At 37.3% G+C, this 13,252-nt stretch overlaps 1 protein-coding gene and 1 long non-coding RNA gene across 2 annotated transcripts in view; one reads left to right on the top strand and one right to left on the bottom strand.

Moving 5' to 3' along the window:
* Nucleotides 1-13,252, bottom strand: part of LOC140171041 (protocadherin-15-like) — a 62,518-nt gene that overhangs the window by 17,466 nt on the left and 31,800 nt on the right. The gene's annotated exons all lie outside the window — the stretch shown is intronic.
* On the top strand, nt 3,384-9,150 carry LOC140170661 (uncharacterized). Its single transcript, XR_011861560.1, has 3 exons — nt 3,384-3,541; nt 6,647-6,859; nt 7,716-9,150. It is a non-coding gene; the product is annotated as an uncharacterized lncRNA (long non-coding RNA).

Here is a 13,252-nt window from a genome sequence, read left to right as displayed (position 1 = left end):
CAAAAACCATTTCCCAAATTAATTGTAGACAGTAAAAGTTTGTAGTGTTACAAATTCGCCAAATTACTAAATGCTGATTTGGACAATATCATCATCATTTCTACATTATATTCAGGGTTCACATGATTTAAATCAAAAATCATGATTTAAATCACAATTTAAATCATGATTTAAATCAAATCGGTTTTTTTAATCACTGATTTAAATCAACTTTTTCAATATTTACTATTTTTGATCAATTTAAGTTAATTTCTTTCTTAAATTAACTGTTTTACTAGGCACTTCAGTCCTATTATGACCTTGGGGGAAAAAGCTACTCCATTGACCACAGCACTGAGCAGTGTAGCTCAGTGTTGCCATAAAACCAGTACTGCATTCATTATTTTAGCTAAACAGGTCAGCTCTGGGGAGAAATGTTACTTTTAGTCATTGATTTTATGAGAGAGGGAATAACAAGCTTTACTGAGATATTTGATATTTGGAAATCGGATATTAGGATCCAAAGATATTACCAGATCCAAATTTGCACCGGAATTTTATAAATGAAAGCTTTGCAGTATAAATAAATATCATTGTTAGTATATAGTTTAATATTTAAATACCAAAAATTGAAGACAATTCATCAGAGGATAGCTCTCCAATTGAAAGAAACTTCTTTTTTGCAGTGTACTTTGGGCCCAAAGCATGACCAGTGTTGCCAATTTGCATTTTTATTTTCTTAATAAATGCATATTAATGTAATTTCATGCTTTTAATTTTGTTTTCTGTCTAAATCCAGTTTGAATTTTGAAAGAAAATGGTAGAAATGATAAGAAATATCTAAATGGCGAATTCTCGTCAAATTTACAGTAATAATAACGTTTTCAATCCCATCAATTGAAAACCAATTTAACCCCTGCAGAATAAATGCTGTGGTCCCCGTTGGTAAGGCCTATTGTGTGAATTTGTGTACTGTTGCCAAGTCACGTGGTACACAGGCGATGTTTTGCATTCCGATCATTTCTTGTTTCGTCATTATTTTGTCAGATTCAACAAGACTAGGTTGTGTTTAAAAAATTTTCTTTCGGAAGTTTTTTAGTTTGCATATTTTACAATTTATCGTTCATAAGTAGTAATCCCAGTAGCTTTATATATTAATTTGGAAGTGTATTTACAACAATATTTCGTGGCGTGGACCGTGTTTTCATTGATGGTTTTCGTCGGAAAAATACAACAAAATATGTGCGGCGGTTTGGAATTTCAAGAACTTTGAGTGGAACATTGGGAGAAAAGGAGCCTATAGGCCTACCACCAGCTGGATTGAATTTTATGTCTATTTGCGCTATCACCGAGAGCATCTCGCCAGGTGCATGGCTGATAATTCATCAGTTATGAAAGTACAAGTGCGATCATAGGCTAATGATATAGTCCAGTTTGGTTCCCTTACGATTCCAAAGTCTTTTTTTACATGAAACGGAAAATCGTTGTTGAATTTACGCACGAACCAACTAGCTGCAGCAATCAAGTAAAGTCGTCAATATTATCATAGTGATGGTACTGCGGCAAGTGGAAATTGTGACATTGTCTGGGATTCTCTTAAATATTTTTATATAATAATACAAATAGTTGGACAAAACTAACCCGAGTGATGATAGAGAGCGAAGTTGCTGGTATTTTAAATGCGGAATGTGGCAATTTTACGTGAACGGGTCACCCAGCGTCGGGCGTTATCCGGCAGCGGTGTTGAGAGCAGTCAAGATGATGAGTTGATTCGGTGAGAAATTTGCTTTTATAATCAATCCCGGGTTTTAGTAGCAGGCCTAGGCCTAAAGGTAGAACACATTTGTAAAAAATGGGCATTGGAAGTATAAATAACATTGGGTCGAGTGCGATTTATTTTATATTCACTTGACACGGTTTTTAAGTTTTTCAAACTGTGATATTCACACAAGCAGAACGCAAAACCAGGTTGCCAAAAAATTTATGCTTGAAGTGCTGGCCAAATAATCAAAAAGTCTCCAAAAATGTTTTAATTTGGTTTAACTTTATGGGAGCCAAATGTTAAAAAGTCGCAAAAATTTTCCTTAGGCCTAATCATTGGTTTTTTGAGGCCAGGAAATTGTCAAAAGTCGCAAAAAAATAAAATAATAATAAATAAATAAAAATCGAAATTCGCCCATTTGGGCTACCAAATCGCGGGTTTGGCAATACTAAATGGCGGTCTCGATGATTGCGTAAATTGTTTACCGTCAATCAGTCCTGGGGATTTTGCAAATAGCCAATTTCTGTGGCCTGCTATCAACAGATTATTGATCAACCCATTTACGAGAAATTACATAAGCTATTTATTAATGATATGACGTCATTCGAACATGTATCACATATAAAACAAAGATATTTACATTGTTGAAATTGCGATATCAAGTTGTGTCCGAAACGAAAGGGAACGAAATTTGAGTGCCAATAAGGAGCAGTTATGATTAAAATGTTTATCACATCCAGTGTTGCCAAAACTTTTCAGCGTCAAGGCGCGGCGCATTGACTCGCTAGGCCGCGGTAAAGGATTCTCAAGTAGCCCAATTTTTTAAGCTTCCAAAAAAGCGCCCAATACTGGATATTTGGGCGGATTTACCCGAATTTAGAACGCAAAACACCCAATTGGGCGGAAAAGCACTTGACTTTGAAACTTCCGGTACTTACTGAGAAGTTACTGACCGATCAATAAATGGTCACAAAAGCCATTGTAATTTCAATTTGGAGCTTCAAAGACTCAAAACCTTTATAAATCGGCTAAATTGAAAGGAAAATACATCAAATTAGTGCCGCGGCCTGAGACTGGCAAAAGTAGCCCAATTTTAGACAAGTAGCGGCATGCTTTTTTGAGTAGCGGCAAGTGATCGCCAAGTAGCCCAATTGTGCGCCTAAGGCGCGGCGTTGGCATCACTGATTTAGCGAGATGTGCTGTGACTCCTGCTTTGCATAATATGCCCCTGCTTTGTCCAATCGTGGGACAGGAGTCATTCACAGGCCGTGCTTTTGGGGCGTTGGCGTATTTTCGGTAATTAGTGTTGGGAAAATTTACAAGCAGTTTGTATTCCCATCCGAAGTGGAAAATAATAATAAAATAACATAAAATCTAGCCAAGATATGGCCAAGAGATCCAAGCCGGTTAAGCGAGTGCCATGGTGCCGTGTTTAATTACCGCTCTACCATTGCTTAAGCACATGATCAGAAGAATCGGGAATCACCGTCACAAAACTTGGCGACTGGTGGCAGGTAATTTTCGCAGTCTCCTACGTCGAAGTTCACTTGTAGCGAAGAAGAGTGAACCATGTGTACTATTTATGATGTCTTTAAAGGTCACGACGTTCGCATCAACTTCCGGCTGCTTCCGGTTACAAATTTCAACTGATTGCATGCGAGCCACTGTGGTGCGAGCTGATCTTTTGATTATAATTCATTAAAAAGTAAACAAAGGCACGCCAGAATGGTGCAGAATTGTTCTGCTCCATTAGAGACTAAACGACATGGAACATCAAGTCCACAAATTAAGTTTTCAGCGGTAAGTTTAAGCTTTAAGGGCCAGTCCGGCACGGTCACAGTCATGCAGTGGCAGTCAACTGAGTCTGTATGTATACTCAGTACATGAGTATACTGATACTCTGTACTGTGCCGAATTGCCGACTATTTACTGCATGTACTGCACTGTGCCTCACTCGAGAACTCCAGCTTTGAATTTGCACACAATCATGACACGCATTCGAGGCTATATAGTCTGTATATCTACCTCGGCCGGCAAAAGGTTTGACTTTGAAGTCATGGAAGTTCAGCGTGAGCGTGCTGCGTTAGTACAACAAGTCATACCTATAGTAAGAATTCCAATTGAATGAGCGCAGCTTTTAACAGCTGCACTCGATCAACCGCGATCGTATATTGCGTATTTCAAACTATAACGCGAACGCACGACCTTGGATACAATGCTATCCAATCACGAGTGCGTTGGCATGGTTGGATTCACTTCCGCGTTACTCACGCACAGTCGCCCACGCTGGCGTGCATCGCGCAAAAAAAAAAAAAATCGTCACGCTATCGAAAGCTGCGTTCATTCAATTGGAATTCCCACTATAGAATATTTTGGAATAATTTGAATTTGATCCTTTCTAGGTATGACTGATTGTACCGTAAAATTTGCGTCAATTCCCAATGTCATGATATATGCGCCACGTTTTGTAGGCTCTGATTGCCGATTCATTGTGGATTACATAGACAAGTACAACTGGTAACCAGCCAAAAGCTGGTACTGTGCAGAGCCGGTCTGCTATTCAATTGCGTGGTGCATTGGGTGACATGTATTTTCTACATCATTTGCCTATAATGATCCACCCAAAAATAAAAATCATCATATCCCTGTACTATAGCGTTGGCTTAGCGTGGTTTCTTGCGTGTACATTTCTGCGGCACATTGATTACACACGTAAAAGTATAATGTACACGCACTGCAAGTAACGCTGTAAATGAAGAACACGATGAACTTCAAAGCTAGTGCCGGTGACTCGAGTTGGATATATAGAGTATGTTGCTATCGTTTTTCAGTCAGACATCGTTGACATTTTTATTCTGTTAATGTTGAAATTTGGATTAAAGTTATTTTGATCCGTCAACTGTACGGTATCTTTTAAAATTTGCCTATTCATGTATTTTGAACAAGCAACATTTTTGATGCGATCGCCCATCGCCATCAGCTGTGTTCTGAACTTCCATTGCTATTCGGTGTCATGCTTCAGCAAATCCGACTAGATTTTAAATGCAAAGGTCTCTAACCTCAAATGTGAAGCTATCGGTGAGCAAATTTCGTGGCTAGGCTTATCGAGCAAGGCTCGCATGATATGTCGGCATACTTATTTTTATGTGCTATGAAGTCAGTGCATTGATCGATTATCATAAATAATGATTTAAATCGATTGCTTTGTTCAGTGGCGTAGCTTCATAGGAGCATGGGGGCAATCGATCTGACCCAATCGATCTGAAAATTAAAAAAATCCCATAGGAAAATTGCCGGAAAACGGCTTGTGCCCCCCAATCATGGTGAATGTGATGACCCACGCTACACCACTGGCTTGGCTTAGATTTAGAAGTACAACAATGTATTATCATTTTCTTCAAGAACGGGCTGTTGTTGACTTGGTAAACTTGTTTGGAACAAAATTACTTACAATTTTGATTTTAATTAGGCCTACTCATTTCCATATTTTTTCGGTCATCTTTTGAACATTGCATTTAGCATGTACCGTACTTGCAATCTAGCTCTGTACATGACTACAGTGACTGTCCACATAGAAGTACAAACCAAATTTGTGGCACCTGGGGTCGATGCTTTGCAAAACGTGACGCGTGGTGCGCTCGGCAAGTACAAATCGCGCAACAGTTGGCGCGCCAAAGAAGCAGGCGCATTGCACTGAAGAATATATTCTCATACCTGCAGTTGCCGAAGTCTATTTACTTTGTACTTCTAAGTGGACAGACTGTACATGTGGGCGCGGACATCCGGGTGCTTAGCAACAAATTAAGCTAAATTCTCTAGTAACAAGTGAGTCAAAATAAAAATATTCCATGCACGCATTCAGCGTAGGTATCACACACATGATGCGCAGTAGTCGACACAATGTGCAGTAGTTTTTTTAAATTGATTTGTGCATATCATTTTCACAAGGATTTGATTCTTTTCACCGGCATAACTTAATCGCCCCTGGCTATATACATGTACATGTACTGTAGACCTATTTTATTGTAAATGCAGATGGTCATGCAAGGCCTAAACAATCAGCTTGCATAAATTAATTATGCTACAGCTATACTATAACTAGGCCTATACCTTTGGTCTACCTCAACTTTGGTATTGATGTCAATTTATTTTTGTGGTGGTGCATGTCTATGCTCTTCTCTTTGTCAGGCTGATATCATACCGGGGCAAAAAGCACAATTATTGTAAAACCAGCGTGCACATGTGTAGATTTTCGCCATTTATTGCTGCTATTACCGACCATGTGAGCAACTTGGTAAGCTTACTACACAAGATAGCATGGAAATATCGAATTTTGAAACATCTTGATTGAAAAAAAGTGGTGGGGAATTATTTGAGGGGGGACTATTTGACGAAATACGGTATGTCACTATACTATGATCAGCCCTCGAATTATCAGGTATCAGGAGCAGGACTGGAATGATTCTTGGGCCAGGTCCAAGCATATTTAACTGCAAGGCTCATTCATCCATTATTTATTTGTATTTTTATACACACCACCATGTTTAACAAGCGAGATTGAAATTGAATGCCAGTTGATGCTTGGAAAGCCATTATAAACATTTGAAAATGTGTTGCAAGTATGAAATAGGCATGGTGGAATATGTACAAATTATTATCTATTTTTAAATAGGCACTTCATGTACTACTGAATTTTTTTTTATGGAATAGTATTCTACTATCATTACCAGTTGAGTTTTTGTACCGTCTGCTGTGTATTTTAGGTGTAAAAACCCAAAATTGATATTCAGGTTTTTAAACTCATCACAGTTGATCATGCATTTATAATTATATTTAATTATAACAATGCAGTGTACTTCCATCATGTGTTTAATATTTAATCTCCTGTTAATTTCATGAATACAGGTAACTTAGTATCATCAACGCCAGGTGCAGAATCCTCAAATTAATGGCACAATCTTGATCAAGCAACATGATGACAGTTGTATATATATTGCATCTCAGCTGGGCTTTTGAGAATGAACAGCTGCAGGGACTTCTCAGAGATTCTGGCTATGCTTTAAAACTTTGAATGATGACATTTAAGCACAGAAGCAGAGGAAGAATACAATGTAACAGGTAATTTATTTATTTATGATTTTTTTGAAAGGGAGCATGCAGGCATGACAGTTGTGTTCACATTGTTCGACGTACACCCAGCAGAACTGGTGTAAGTTTGAACCTTTGTTGATTTTGTTGAATTTTCATCAATGTTAGCATAAGTTTACACTGGGTGTAACTCAAAATGTGAACACAACTGTATTTGACTGTTTTAGAATAGGCCTCGATGAGGACTTATTTGCTATGTTAACCCCCCCAAGCGGTACCTCCAACTCCTTAGCATCACCCACTATATTTAACTGTTTTAGAACCACCTTGTTTGTTACAAGTACTGGCAACATGTTGCAAAAAGATGGCCATGAATAGTCATTGAAAAAATTGAACAACTTTTTTAGGGGTATAAAACTTGGGGGGTTTTCAGCAGTGAGTCGTTGTGAGTCCAGACCCTCTTTTGTGGGCTCCAAACCATGCAATACATTCATATGTATGTCACTGCCTTTTTTGTTGTTCCTTATAGGTGTAGCTGAGATAGGTCAGTATTTGAAGTTATGGGAAGCTAGTTGTGAATCAGAAAATGCACTACTTGATGGTCAACTTGTTTGTGCATTTTTGGTTATTCCTTCATGTAATTTTACACAAAATTAGGGTTAGGGTTAGAGTTAGGGTTAGTTTAGGGTTAGGATTAGGGTTAGGGTTAGCATTAGGGTTATGATTAGGATTAGGCTTAGGGTTAGGATTAGGGTTAGAGTTAGGATTAGATTACACGAAATAATTACATGAATGTTTTAACTGAAAATTTGAAAAAAAATCAATACATTCTGCACATAGATTATAATTTTCTCTCTTGATCTCTTTCTCTCTCACTGTTTTTCAGAGCTCATAGATCTACCCGGATATCCATCTAAGTTCTGATTGAACACCCGAATGGCCAGCTCAAGAGCAAGTTCCCCTGCTATGATGGTACGGAGAAGTCCTGTGATGCATTGTTGTTTGCTGCATTCTTTTCAACATCAGCCAGGATGACTTAAAATGCAGAGCCTTTTGATCATGTTGGCCATCAATGATTTGGAAGGAAGCTTCTGATGCTGATGAAGTAGACCTGTCCAGTGCTGATGTCACAGACACGGACCCTCCCTAGCACTAACCAATTGCCCTACCCCAGTCCAGGAACTGAGCCAGTGTTATTGGGAAAAACAGTGGAAACTCAAAATCTGTCAACCTCGGAATTTCATAGACTTTTGATGTTTTCATGTGAGCTAGCTTTTGTGGGATGGATGCATGTGAAATGGATCCTGTTGGAATTACTCCCAATTCCATAAAAATACAGCACTAATCCTAATCCAGTGGCATAGCCAGAATTTTAGTGGGGGCAAAGCCCAATTTTTGACCACATTTGTCAATTTTATGTTTTTAGTCATTTTATTGTCATTTTACTCTTTGCCATCCCCAAGATATTCCTGAAAAATGTCTGTGGATTTGGCTCACCTCACAGAAATTCTAATATTTATTTCATTATTTTATTTTTATTGTATTTTATTGTGTGGGGGACACACACACATATGTGGGGCTTATGTTATCATCCAGATGGTTGCCTGTCTGGTTGTTTGGCTGTCTGGGTGGAAGCAAATTCATAAATCCACTGTGCAGCTTCAGCGCAATAACCGATCAACTTCAAACTCTAGTTCAGGTTTTCGGGCACCATTTCGTGCTCAATTTTTGGACAAAGGTGCCAGTCGGGTAAACCTTAACCATAAGAGTCTCGTCTTTCTGATTAACCCGGCTGGCATTTCTAAAAAGTGATGTGAGCTGAATTATTTGGGTTGAAAGTGCAGTTTTTGTGATTTTTTTCCCTTTTTTTACCGAAAATGCCAATTACTAAAACAGATATAACTTTGAAAGTAAATATGGTATGAACTTCATATTTGCTGTGGAGAATACATGTCACATGTGTATTAAATATTTGTTGACAAACAATTTTGTCTTTATATCTTCATGCAATATTTTGGGTGAAATGCATTAGGGAACAAACCAAAAGATTGATGACGTCCTATAAACAAAACTAGTTTCGTTTAGGGGGGAGGGGGTAAAAATACTCGATTACGTTTGTATAAAAACATCGGTGTGAAGAATGTGTCATTATTATTATTATGTCGAAATTTTCAACATTTCATTATTACGTTTCTGGCAGGGAGGGAGGGGGTCGGCTGAGAAACGAAACTAGTTACGTTTATAGGACGTCATCGATCTTTTGGTTTGTGCCCTTATTTTGATGATTTTGTTCAATTTTGACCAAAAAAAGTTAATTTTACATTGTAAAAAATAAATTTTTTTTTTAAAATGTAAAATATTTGAAATAAAAAAGTATACCAAAGCAGTGATATGAATGTGCACATCAAAAAAGTCAATCATAAGAGCTTCCTGAAACCAGAGGTTTTTTACCAAGGTGACCTCTTGAAAATCGAAGATCAACATAAAATGATCGTTTTTTGACAGTTTTGCCACCAAAATCGACTGAAAATGGCGAGAAATATGGTTGCTATGATAACTGACCAACCCGTGACTCCTGCAACTATCCTAAAATTGTGGTACTAGTTCATATAAATAATATTAGTTGCAATAAAAACTTGTGTATAGCAAGTAAACAATAAAAATTTTGAAAAAAATTACCATTTTTTAGCACAAAATTGCATTTTTTAAGCCAAAAACAAGCATTTTATGCTTACCTATGATTTTCAAGAGGTCATAGGTCAAAAACCTTCCTTTTTAGGAAGTTGCCATAATTCACTTCTTTGATGTGCACATTCATATCAATACATTGGTATACTTTTTATTTCCAATATCTTAAATTTTAGTTTTTTTTCATGTAAAATTCACCTGTTTTGGTCAAAATTAAACAAAATCACCGAACTAATGCATTTTCCCTCAATGTGTGATCGTGATAGTTCCACTAATGTAGCAAAAGAAAATCCCAAACCCATAGGACCCTGTAAAATATTTTGTTGGAGCTGATTATACACAGTATATTGTGGTATCTACTGAAGATAGGTAAATGTTCACTGAAGGGGCATGGAAACTGTTGATCATGCAGTGTAAAGTACTATCAATCGAATCGACCTGTCTGATATATAATATATTCTCTTCTCTATTAGAGTGCCAGTTTGTCTGAGCTTCACTTCTTTACAAAGTTTATTTATTAAATAATATAAGAAATAAGTTGCTGAACAAGAATCTGGTTTTTGGTGTGAATTGATTTAGCCTCATACATGTAGATATTAAAGGCGACAAAAAAAACCTTGTTCTACGGGCGGACATACCTTTTAAAGTTGGGCCTAAAAATCAACAAAATCTGTAATATTTTGCAATTTGGGGAAATACAAAAATACAATTTTTCCTGATATATTCGGCATTCATTTCATCATTTGTACAGGAAAAATTTGTTTCCCAAATTTTGGAAAATCAGGGTCGGTCGGGCAGGTAGAACAGGGGTTTCTTTTTACGTCACCTAAGGGTATAGCACTGTTTCCCTCCTTTTGCCAGCCATCACTAACCATGGCCAGAGAATTATCGGTCTTCGTTGCACAGCAGATATTTACCAAATTTCCCAAACCTCTGGCCTGTGACAAAAAATTTTGATATGAAAAGTGGAAATTTCACGCAGTATGTAATTTTGTGTGCTTTGCCAATTATCAACTCTGGTTCTTTAAATTTGTGAGTATTTTCACAGTCCTAAACATGAAAGAATATAATTCTCAATTGAGCATTATTATTTTTGTGGTATCTGAGTTAAGCAGGAAAAGCATAATTAATATTCTGTGAAAATATCCACTTTTACAGTATTCATGTGTCCTGGGGGAGGGTAAAATTGAGCAAGAATTAATTTCTGGCACACAAAAAATATATGGGAGGCTATATTACAGGCTGCATCAAAGTGATTGATACACATTAGTTGTGACATTAGCCACATAGAATTCTCTTGAAATGTCAAAAAATTATATATTAATCCCCAAATTTAATATGTGATTTTGTGTTGCAGTCTTGTACATAATATTATATACTTGTACTGGAAACTGTTAGGTAACAATCATTTTGATACAGCCTTATAAGAAAAACCACTAAATACATCAAACAAAAGCACAGTTTCAAAACATAAGCAAATTTGGGGAGTCATTTTATTTATTGCATACACAACATTTTGACTTTTGCATACACAGTACACACAATTAACATCTTCAAAATAATTTTAATATCCCAGGCTTTGACCTATCTACATGAAGGTTACTTACTATTAGTTATGTGCCAGCGAGATACAATTATTCTAATTTTAGTACTCTCTAAATTCCAGGGACTTAAAATGACAAAACCTTGAAAAGACTTAAAATTCAAATTTAATGGATTTAAATTATACTCTAATAAAGATTTGAATTTCAAGTCTGTCAAAAGTTTTGTCATTTAACAAGTCTCTTAGACTTATTTTTAAATCCTAGGAATTTAGAGAGTAGTCTTGGTGTTTAGTTCATGTGGTATTAGGTCAAATATCAAATACCTCATTGCATAGTGGTCAAATTTTCAAAATGCACCGATTCAATCGTGTTTTGTCTCAAATTACTCCTCTCTACAACCGAAATTGGAAAATAATTTGTTTGAGAAATATTTATAATCTCAGAATCGGATGAAATCATGGGTCAAAGGTTATGCATATTCAGTACACATTTCTATATTGGACTTTGGCTACATTAACTCTCAAGGCCAAGGGGACAGAACAATACAAATTACACCAAAATTGTAACTTAAGTACATGTTTGACTTTAGATTTCTTCTGTTAAGGGGAGTAATATGACACCAGTTTCGATGAAATCTGACCATTTTTAAAATTTGACCTCTGTGCCAGTCAGTGATGTCAAAAATCCTGAAATGGCAAAAATATCCTGAAAATGTGCATTGCCTATACATTTTTACAGGATCACCCAAGTAAAATTTCCTGTAATCAGGAAATTTCCTGAAGACTAGCAACACTGAAAAAAGTTTTGACATTTGACCTATTTAACTTCTGAACTAAGCACTGTAGAAAAATATGACAATACAATTTTTTATTCCCCGTGATCATTGGTGATAAGAGGAACAATATGAGATACATTACAACATGATGGGACTGTTTTTCAGTTTTGGTCCCACTGTGACCTTCGACCCCTCGTGGATACCACAGGGGCATAGAAAACAAGGCGGTTCTCGAACCACAAGTCTCGCCTGCTTTCGCGTCCACCTGCCTTTGCGATTACTTTTGGTATTGGCCTGTTCAATATGAGCTTGATTGGACCAATATTGAAATTTGACCTTTGACACCTAAATTTTGGTGGTTCTCAGTTGGGCACAATTACCTGGCTGATGGTGACTGTACCAACAAAGTCTCATGCCCATTTGACAGTTTTTACTAATTTGACCACAGATGACCCTGAAATGACCTTCCAAAAATTTGGCTCTAAATGTTGACTGTACCCACCAAGTTTCATGGCCATATGAGTTTTTGGTAATTTGACCTCAGATGACCCCTGGGTGACCTCAAATGACCCTGAAATGACCTTCCAAAATTTGACTCTAAATGTTGACTGTACCCACCAAGTTTCATGCCCATACAACATTTTTTATTAATTTGACCTCAGATGACCCATGCATGACCTTAGATGACCCGAAATGACCTTCCAAAAATTTGGCTCTAGATGTTGACTGAACCCACCAAGTTTCATGCCCATGATACAACAGTTTGTAGTAATTTGACCTCAGGTGACCCCTGGGTGACCTTGGATGACCTCGGAATGACCTTTTGAAAATTTTGCTCTAAATGTTGACTGTACCCACCAAGTTTCATGCCCATACAAGTTTTTAGTAATTTGACCTCACATGACCCCTGGGATGACCCTGAAATTACCTTTAAAAATTTGACTATAAGGGACCATTCAAACACTTGTAAGGGGGCCTGATGCAAAAAAAATTCATTGCGAAAATTTTTTTGGGGGCCCCCCTTTTCAATTCAGACCTCAAAAATTTCAGGGCCCCCTTTTTGACATGAAAATTATGGGTCACCCCCATAGAAAAGCATATAAACTCAATTTTCCAGGAAAATTTGTGGTCATTTTTTTCAGGGCCCCCCCTTAGGAGAGTCAAAAATTTTCAGGGCCCCCTTTTTTGCATCAGGCCCCCCTTACAAGTGTTTGTGAATGCACGGTCCATAAATGTTGACTACCCACCAAGTTTCGTGCCCATACGACAGTTTTTAGTAATTTGACCTCGGATAACCCCTGGATGACCTTGGGTGACCTTGACCCACTAACCAATACAAACTTGTTTTTTCTGGGGTCAAGATGCACCCACCCACCAAGTTTGAAGAATGTGCGACACTTAGTCTCGGAGAAAATA

Source organism: Amphiura filiformis, chromosome 15 (assembly GCF_039555335.1).
Source record: "Amphiura filiformis chromosome 15, Afil_fr2py, whole genome shotgun sequence".
NCBI lineage: Eukaryota > Metazoa > Echinodermata > Ophiuroidea > Amphilepidida > Amphiuridae > Amphiura > Amphiura filiformis.
Note: the sequence above shows the minus strand (reverse complement) of the source record. Positions and strands in the feature narration are given on the sequence as shown.